Here is an 8,719-nt window from a genome sequence, read left to right as displayed (position 1 = left end):
AGCAAAATCTTGCTAGTGTATGCAATGGTGTCAGTGTTTGGAAGCTGATTATGGGATGGATCCCTGGATATGGCAATCACTAGATGGTCCATCCTTTTATCTCAGCTCCAACAGAGGAATGGATACAGAAAATGTGGTACATTTACACAATGGAGTACTACTCAGCTATTAAAAAGAATGAATTTATGAAATTCCTAGGCAATTGGATGGACCTGGAGGGCATCATCCTGAGTGAGGTAACATAATCAAAAAGGAACTCACACAATAAGTACTCACTGATAATTGGATATTAGCCCAGAAACTTAGGATATCCAAGATATAATATACAATTTGCTAAACGCATGAAACTCAAGAAGAACGAAGACCAAAGTGTGGACACTTTGTCCCTTCTTAGAATTGGGAACAAAACACCCATGGAAGGAGTTACAAGAGCTGTTTCTTTTCTATCACTTTTAAAATTGGCTAGTGTAGCGAGAACTTTAGGCAGTGGAAGCCTAAAAGATGGCGCTAGTTTCAGGTACACTGTGGCTGTAAACAACACCACTGTGCAGGCGCTATCCCGAACTGGTGCCAACCCCTCCTGAGCAGGTGCATGCAAATTAAGGTGCCGGTAGACTGACCAATCCCAGGAGGACACAAAGCTTTTCCCTGTGCTGGGGTGTATATAAGGAGTCCTCCCTGGGTGCCCGGGGTCCCTGTAGCAGCATTGAGGCTTTCCTGCAATAAAGCTGTTGAGAAAAATCCGACCATGCCGTGTCGTCCTTGCCAGATGAGGTGGGCGGGACAAATTGGTGGCCCATATGGGGACCCAAGGATCTCGTGGATTCAGAACTCTTCAGCTGAGGAACAGTGGTACTAGTAAGTATCCCAAATTTATCCCCGGTTTAAAGGAGGGATATGTTTTTCTCGCCCATTGATCCAGTGTGGGTAGCTCTTGCCATTGTTGTTTTGTTTTTTTGAAAAACCCAGCATGAAACCCCTTTGGCATGTGGTAAGAGCTTGTTTAGAAGATAAGTGGTGTGTCAAAGCAGTAAAACAGGTCAGAAAATTCTCATGGAACAACAAGAAAGTATGTCAGAGGAAGATAGGAAATGCATAAGCAAAAGAAAGAAAAGGGGTAAAAAAGAGAGAGAAAAGGAGAAGAGAGGAAAGGCAAATTCAAAAGGAAAAGTGCCACAGACCCTCTGGGCCCCTTTGTCTTCGTGGAATGGGTCTCTAGTCCAGGTGGACAAAGTGTCAGATGAATGACAGATGCACACAGGAGAGGTTGTGTTGGATCTGAATGTAATTTCAAATCGAGCATCAGACTTTTTATGCAGAAGACAATAAGGAAGTTGGGTGACACACCAGCAAGGTACAAAGAGGTTACTGGATTCTTACATAAAACAGAGGAATGCAAACAAAGAAGGTCTAACAGGAACCACCTGGGATAGAATTCATAGTTAACAACTGGGATCAACAAGGGCTCCACCTAAGATTCACTTAATCTTAGAAGCCTTGGTCAAGGGCTTTGTGCCCTTGCCATAGTTCCTATTTTAGTCTATTGTATAGTCCACCTTCCCCTTAGGCCATTGTAAATACGTGTGTATGGGTGTAACTCAGCTATAGAGTCTTAGAAGCCAGGTGTGCAGTCTTTACTCTCCTAGGGCACGGGCTTTCACACCCAAGTCATGGTTCTAACTAGGGAGTTCCTTTCTAGCTAACCATCTCATGAATAAAGCAATACTCTAAAACCACAGCCTGATCTACTTCCCAAACCATTGTAAATTCCTGTATATGGGTGCCACATGGCTTTTATTCTATGTGATAGTGTAATACCAGAGGCTATTCTGATTAGCAACATTCTTACTGAATTTCAAGCCCATGGTCTTGCTCAAGGACGTTCTAGCACTGTTGGAACACTGGCGGAAGGCTTTAGCTATGTCAGAATTCAATCCTAAAAGGCACTTATAATAGGATAATACTGAAAGAGAGCATGTGGATCCATACACTAGACTAACGCAGGAATGGAAAATTAATGTATGGGTTAGAGAGAATGCCAGACTCCAGGAGCCAGTTTCTGTGAAATTCTTTTTGCTTCATGAGCAGCTTTTAGGCATCCCTGCCTGACAAGCTGACTCGACTGGAGTGCTGTGGCAGAAAAGGTAATAATGAGAAAGAAAAGGAAATAGCAATACTGTATCCTTCATTAAAAGACAACAATAAGTTCAGCAAGTTCTGACTCCAGTGACTCAAGCTTGATAAAGATGAGGAAGTTGACCTAGAAGAAGAGGCAACTCGATATGAGAGGGATAGGTATGATCAGGATTGNCCATATAGAGCCAACCCAGTGAAAAAGGGAGTGTTGGTTAACAAAACGTCGAAATTGAAAGTACCAACAGGTCCACCTTTCAATCCTGATTACCCTGGAAAAAAGGAGACCACTAGGGCTCTTAGACCAGGTACCCCCTTCTGCCCAGAGGCATGGAAAGAAATAGGATTAACCTTTACAGTTTTTGTTGATGGACAAGGGCAGCGGTTTCACGAGCCAGTGGATTTTAAAACTATTAAGCAACTGGCTGAGTCAGTCCGTACCTACGAGGTGAGTGCAGCCTTTGTAGTTGCACAGGTAAAGGCACTTGCTAGATATTGCCTCACCCCTGGGGATTGGAACAATATAGCTCGGGCAAGCCTATTGTCTGGACAGTATTTAGATTGGAGGTCTTTGACATATGAACATGCAAACAACCAGGCAGCGACTAATTTAGCCTCAGGACAAGACCCTCAGAGGCACTGGGATATAGTCATGCTCCTAGACGGTTTGCCTTAGATCAAACAAATTATCCTGAGGCAGTCTATGCCCAAATAAATGAGGTGGCTACCAAAGCCTGGAAGGCATTGCCGAACAAAGGTGCAGTCTCAGGCAATCTTATAAAAAATTTGCAGGGCCCCACCTAACCATTCTCAGACTTTGTAGCACACCTCATTGAGGCAGCTACTAGAATCTTTGGAGAACCTGATACAGCTATGTCATTAGTCAAACAGCTAATATATGAGCAATACACTAAGGAATGCGGAGCAGTCATTACACCCTATAAACATAAAGGTTTAGAAGTATGGGTGAAGGTCTGCGGAGAACTAGGGGGCCCTTTGACCAATGCAGGCCTAGCAGCAGCAGTAGTACAGTTGGGCAAGTTTAGTAATGATGCTTGTTATAAGAGTGGCCAAAAAGAACATTTTAGAAGACAATGTCCTGAAAATGAAGAGAGAACTACATGAGATAAATCTATGCAGTCGGAAATATGCCATAAATGTAGAAAAGGAAAACATTGCACAAATGAGTGCAGATCAACAAAAGATATAGATGGCAGACATTACAAGCAGGATATGGTGGCACCAGGCAAAAAACGGACAACAGGGCCCATGTCCCCAGGGCCCTCAAATATATGGGGCCCTTCAGACAGAACAGAAGAAACCTTGGCCCTCTCTTCGACATCCGAGAGACCAAGGAGAGCCACTACAAGCTCTACAGGACTGGACCTCCATTCCACCACCAGACTTGTACTAACCCCACAGATGTGGGTACAGCCCATTGAGACAGATTTTAAAGGCCCCCTTCAAAAAGACACCGTGGGGCTGCTGCTTGGACATTCATCGTCTGCCTTAAAAGGATTACAAATTACCCCTGGAGTGATTGATCCAGATTATATGTGTGTTGTGAAAATCTTAGTGGCCTCCCCCAGTGGCATTTCAGCTATCTCCCCAGGAGATAGAATTGCTCAATTGTTGCTATTACCCAGTTTAGATAAATATTTCCCAGCAAATAATAAAATAAGAGGGGAGAGTGGACTAGGTTCTACAGGTTCTTGATTTGCTTTATTATATATGGAATTAGGAAACCGCCCCATGTTAACTTTGGAGATTGAAGGACGATCCATTTTAGGATTATTAGACACTGGTGCAGATTGCAGTAGTATCTCCACTCATGATTGGCTGTCAAAGTGGCCCTTGAGACATCATCTCAAAGCCTGTGTGGTCTTGGTTATGAGCCTACCCCTCTTATTAGTATAAGGAATTGACATGGAAAAATGAGGAAGGTAAGTAGGGAAAATTCCTCCCCTACATTGTGGACATAACTGTGACCCTATGGGGCAGGAATGTCTTAACTGAGATGGATCTTAGATTAACTAATGTGTATTCCCCACAAGCCCGAGAAATTATGTCTAGTATGGCCTACACTACAGGAAAAGGATTGGGAAAGTCATTACAAGGCAATACTATGCCAGTACCAACTAAGTTCAAATAAGATAAAAAGGGATTGGGTTTTTCCTAGGGGCCTTTGAGGGCAGTATACCCATTACTTGGAAAACATAAGAACCTGTATGGGTTCCTCAATGGTTTCTTTCCTCTGAAAAATTGGCAGCAGCCAGAGAATTAGTAGAGGAACAATTGAAATTAGGACATAGTAAACCTTCCCAGTCACCTTGGAATACACCCATATTTATGATTAAGAAAAACTCAGGCAAATGGAGGCTCCTGCATTATCTTTGAACCATTAATAATCAAATGCAAATTATGGGCTCCATACAGAGGGGTCTGCCCCTACTTTCTAGTTTATCCAAAGAGTGGCCTATTAAAATCATTGATATTGAGGATTGCTTTTTCTCTATTCCCCTTGCATTGTGTGATAGTGAGCACTTTGCCTTTACTCTTCCTTCTGTGAATATAGAAGAGCCTGATACATGGTATCAGTGGATAGTTTTACCTCAAGGGATGGCAAACAGTCCTACTATGTGTCAACTTTTTGTAGGAGAAGCCCTACAACCTGTCCTTGGTGCATTCCCAAAATTAAGGATAGTACATTATATAGATGATATCCTTCTTGCCTCAAAGAATAAAGAAAGTTTAAATGAAGGATATATTAAGATAGTAAAACAATTAGAAATGAAACAATTATTTATCGCTCCTGATAATGTTGAAATGGGAAATTTAGGAGAGTTCTTGGGTGCTCAAATTACTCCACATATTTATTAACCTCAAAAGATAGAATTATGTAAAGATCATTTGAAAACATTGAATGATTCCCAGAAATTGTTGGGAGATATAAATTGGATTCGTCCATATATGAGGCTATCAAATTTTGAATTNATCCCTCTTTTTGATATATTGGAGGGTGAGCCACAGCTCTCATCACCTTGTGCTCTCACCCCTGAGGCCCGAGTAGCATTAGAAAAGGTAGAAAGGTGTTTAGAAAAGGCCAAGCTATATAGATGGAAGAAGGAGAGGACATCCTCCTATGCATTTTGAAGAAATTCAGTCAACCAACAGGAGTGTTATGGCAGTCAGGTCCTCTATTGTGGATTCATCCTCATGTGTCTCCCAATAAAACCCTTGAATATTATCCCATTGCTGTAGCTCAATTAGCGACTCTGGGCATTAAATCGTGTATTCAACATTTTGAAGCACCCCCTCAGAAAAACATTACACCTTATAATGCTAATCAAATACAGATCCTAAGTTCTTTGATAGATGATTGGGCCCTATTGCACTGTAGTTTTGATGGGGAATTAGATAATCATTATCCCAAAGATCATTTGCTACAATTTTTTAGTGAACATCCAGTGATTTTTCCAAAAATCACAGCATCAAAACCCATATCGGATGCACTAGATATTTATACAGATGGTTCTAAAAGAGGTGTTGGTGCCTATGTAGTTAATTCTCAAAAACCCGTTCTTTTTTAATACAATCCTGGCATCCCGCAACTTACTGAATGTAAAATTGTGTTGAAAGTATTCAAAGCTTTTAAGGAATCTTTTAATCTAGTCTCTGATTCTGCTTATGTAGTAAATGCAGTGCGTGCATTAGAAATTGCTGGACCCATTAGACCCAACAGCTCTGTGTGAACCATCTTATTAGAGTTACAAAAATTGATTTGGAAAAGACCACATAAATTCTTTATTCAACATATTCAAGCTCACTCTACCTTGCCAGGCCCTATGGCTGAAAGAAATGCCTTAGTGGATGCTAGCACTCGCATGGAATTTATTTTTCACGCCACATCACTGGAGCTTGCAAAAGATTTTCATCAATTGTATCATGTTCCTGCTGCCACACTTCAGCACAAGATGTGGTGTTACAATTCCCACAGTGTTGACCTAGGACAGGAACCGTGGCTGATGGACAGACTTGCCCAGACCTAGTCCAGCATCATATTATTAAACAAAAAAAGGGAAGATGTAGGCAGTTGACGCCTAAAAAATGGCTCCAATTTCTGTTACACCATGGTCGTAAACAACACCACTGTGCAGGCACTAGCCCCAATCTGGCGCCCATCCCTCCACAGCTTGTGCATACAAATTAAGGTGATGGCAGACTGACCAATCTCAGGAGGACACAAAGCTTTTCCCTGTGCTGGGGTGTATATAAGGAGTCCTCCCTGGGTTCCCGGGTTCCCAGTAGCACATAAAGGCGTTCCTGCAATAAAAGCTGTTGAGAAGAATCTGACCGTGTTGTGTCTTCCTTGTCAGACAAGGTGGGTGCGAAAAATTGGTGGAATTCTTCTGAGTTGCTCATTTGCTACATATATTCAGGGGTCTTACGTCCACCTCATGCTCGCTCTTTGGTTGCTAATTCAGTATCTGGGAGCCTCTAAGGGTCCAGGTTAATTGACTCTATCGGTCTTCCTGTTGAGTCCCTGTCCTCTTAGGGTCCTTCAACCCTTCTCCCAACTCTTCTGTTGGACTCCCAAAGCTCTCTCTAGTGTTTGGCTGTGAGTCTTTGCATTGCTTTCCATTGGCATCTAGGAGGAGCCTCTCAGAGGTTTTCTTTCATATCTTCCCTTTGATTCTAAATGGAATGTCTTACAGAAATAGATAGAATCCAGTTTAATTACATGAAAGGACCTAAAGGGTTCAAAAATGTCATTAAGGGGAAACACCATACCCCCAATTCTTTATAGAGGAAGGCAGTAAATGTTGTAGAATATTCTGAAGATGCAGTGTGCAGGGGCTAAATTATTCACGTTTATGCTAGGAGGTTTGTTTGTTTGTTTTAGTCTATGTGAAATGTTTTACATTTCTATCTTTTCATAACAAAATCTAAGAAATGTAAGATCGAGTGAACAAATTTGTGAGACAAATACTCTGTCTTTAGCCAAGAGCCACTAAGTACAAATGGGTAAGAAATTAGTTCTATAGATGCTTTTAACTTCTTCCCTGTAACTCCTTCAAGTGCCATATTTAAAAATATAGAAGTAAAATGTTATATTGATATGCTTATTAGTCTATAACCATATATGGTATCAAATGTACTCTCCTGATATTTGATTTCTGAAACTTGATGAACATTCTTTTTCATGTGTTTAATTTCAGGGATTATCCATTGAGGATTCAGAAATGAAAAATTCAACTGTGGTGACAGAGTTTGTGCTTACAGGGCTCACAGGGTCTCCAGAGCTACATGTGCCCTTGTTCTTGTTTTTTCTGGTGAACTATCTTATCATTATTCTAGGGAACCTTGGTCTAATCACTCTTATCTGGAATGACCCTCACTTACATATCCCTATGTACTTCTTTCTTGGCCATCTGGCTTTTGTGGATGCTTGCCTATCATCCACAGTGACACCAAAGATATTACTCGATTTCTTACAGACGAATAAGATGATTTCCTACTCTGAATGCATGATACAATTCTTTATTTTTGCCATCTGTGCTACTACAGAATGTTTCTTGTTGGGAGCTATGGCATATGATCGCTATGTAGCCATATGCAAACCTTTACTTTATCCAATGATTATGACTAAGAGAGTATGTATATGTCTCTTAGTCATGTCTTTTGTAGGTGGAATTCTTCATTCTTCAATACACGAGGGATTTCTATTACTACTAAACTTCTGCAATTCCAATATAGTACATCACTTTTTATGTGACATCGTTCTGTTGTTAAAGATTTCCTGTACTGACACTACTCTTAATTTTCAACTGATATTTGTTTTAGCTGAAATAATTCATGTCCTCACCATTGTGATTGTTCTTCTGTCCTATACACTAGTGCTGTTTATGATTTTACAAAGGAAGTCTGTCCAATGCATGAAGAAGGCTTTCACTACCTGTGGTGCCCATCTCTTATCGGTGTCTCTGAACTATGGGCTTCTTTTCATCAAGTATATTTTCCCTGTGTAACAAGAAGCAGATGGCCAAGATATCATAGACTCTCTGTTTTACACAATCATAATTCCTGTGTTAAATCCAATTATCTCCAGTCTGAGAAACAAGCAAGTCATGGATTCTCTGAAAAAGGTGTAAAAGAAAAAGGCTTAGCAATCACAGAGATGTGATTTAGTTAAAAATGTCACGTTTTTCTCTGTAAGTTTTTTTTTAAATGCTTTATAGAAATGTTCAAAAATTTTGAATTTCAATTTTCTTATCTTCCTTTGATAATGGCTAAATAAAATTTTCAATGATTTTTATGACTTAAGATTATTTCCCTAAAAAAATACCTAAAATATTGTTGTCTATGGTGGTTTGAATAATAAATGGCCCCCCAAACTCATGCATTTAAGCATTTTGGTACCCAGCTGATAAGATTGTAAATATCCTGGAATTTCTAGGACAACAGATTTGCTGGAAAAAATACATCACTGGGGATGAGCTTTGAGAGTTTGTTGTCTTGTTCCACTTCCAGTTTGTACTCTCTGTTTCCTGGTAGGCTGACTAAATGTGATCAGCTAGCTTTCTGC

At 40.6% G+C, this 8,719-nt stretch overlaps 1 pseudogene; it reads left to right on the top strand.

Annotated features, from left to right (window-relative positions):
* Window positions 1–7,376: 7,376 nt before the first annotated feature.
* Window positions 7,377–8,285, top strand: LOC110288688 (annotated as a pseudogene).
* The last annotated feature ends 434 nt before the right edge of the window (window positions 8,286–8,719 follow it).

Source organism: Mus caroli, unplaced genomic scaffold (genome assembly GCF_900094665.2).
Source record: "Mus caroli unplaced genomic scaffold, CAROLI_EIJ_v1.1 scaffold_12080_1, whole genome shotgun sequence".
Classification (NCBI taxonomy): Eukaryota; Metazoa; Chordata; class Mammalia; order Rodentia; family Muridae; genus Mus; species Mus caroli.
Note: the sequence above shows the minus strand (reverse complement) of the source record. Positions and strands in the feature narration are given on the sequence as shown.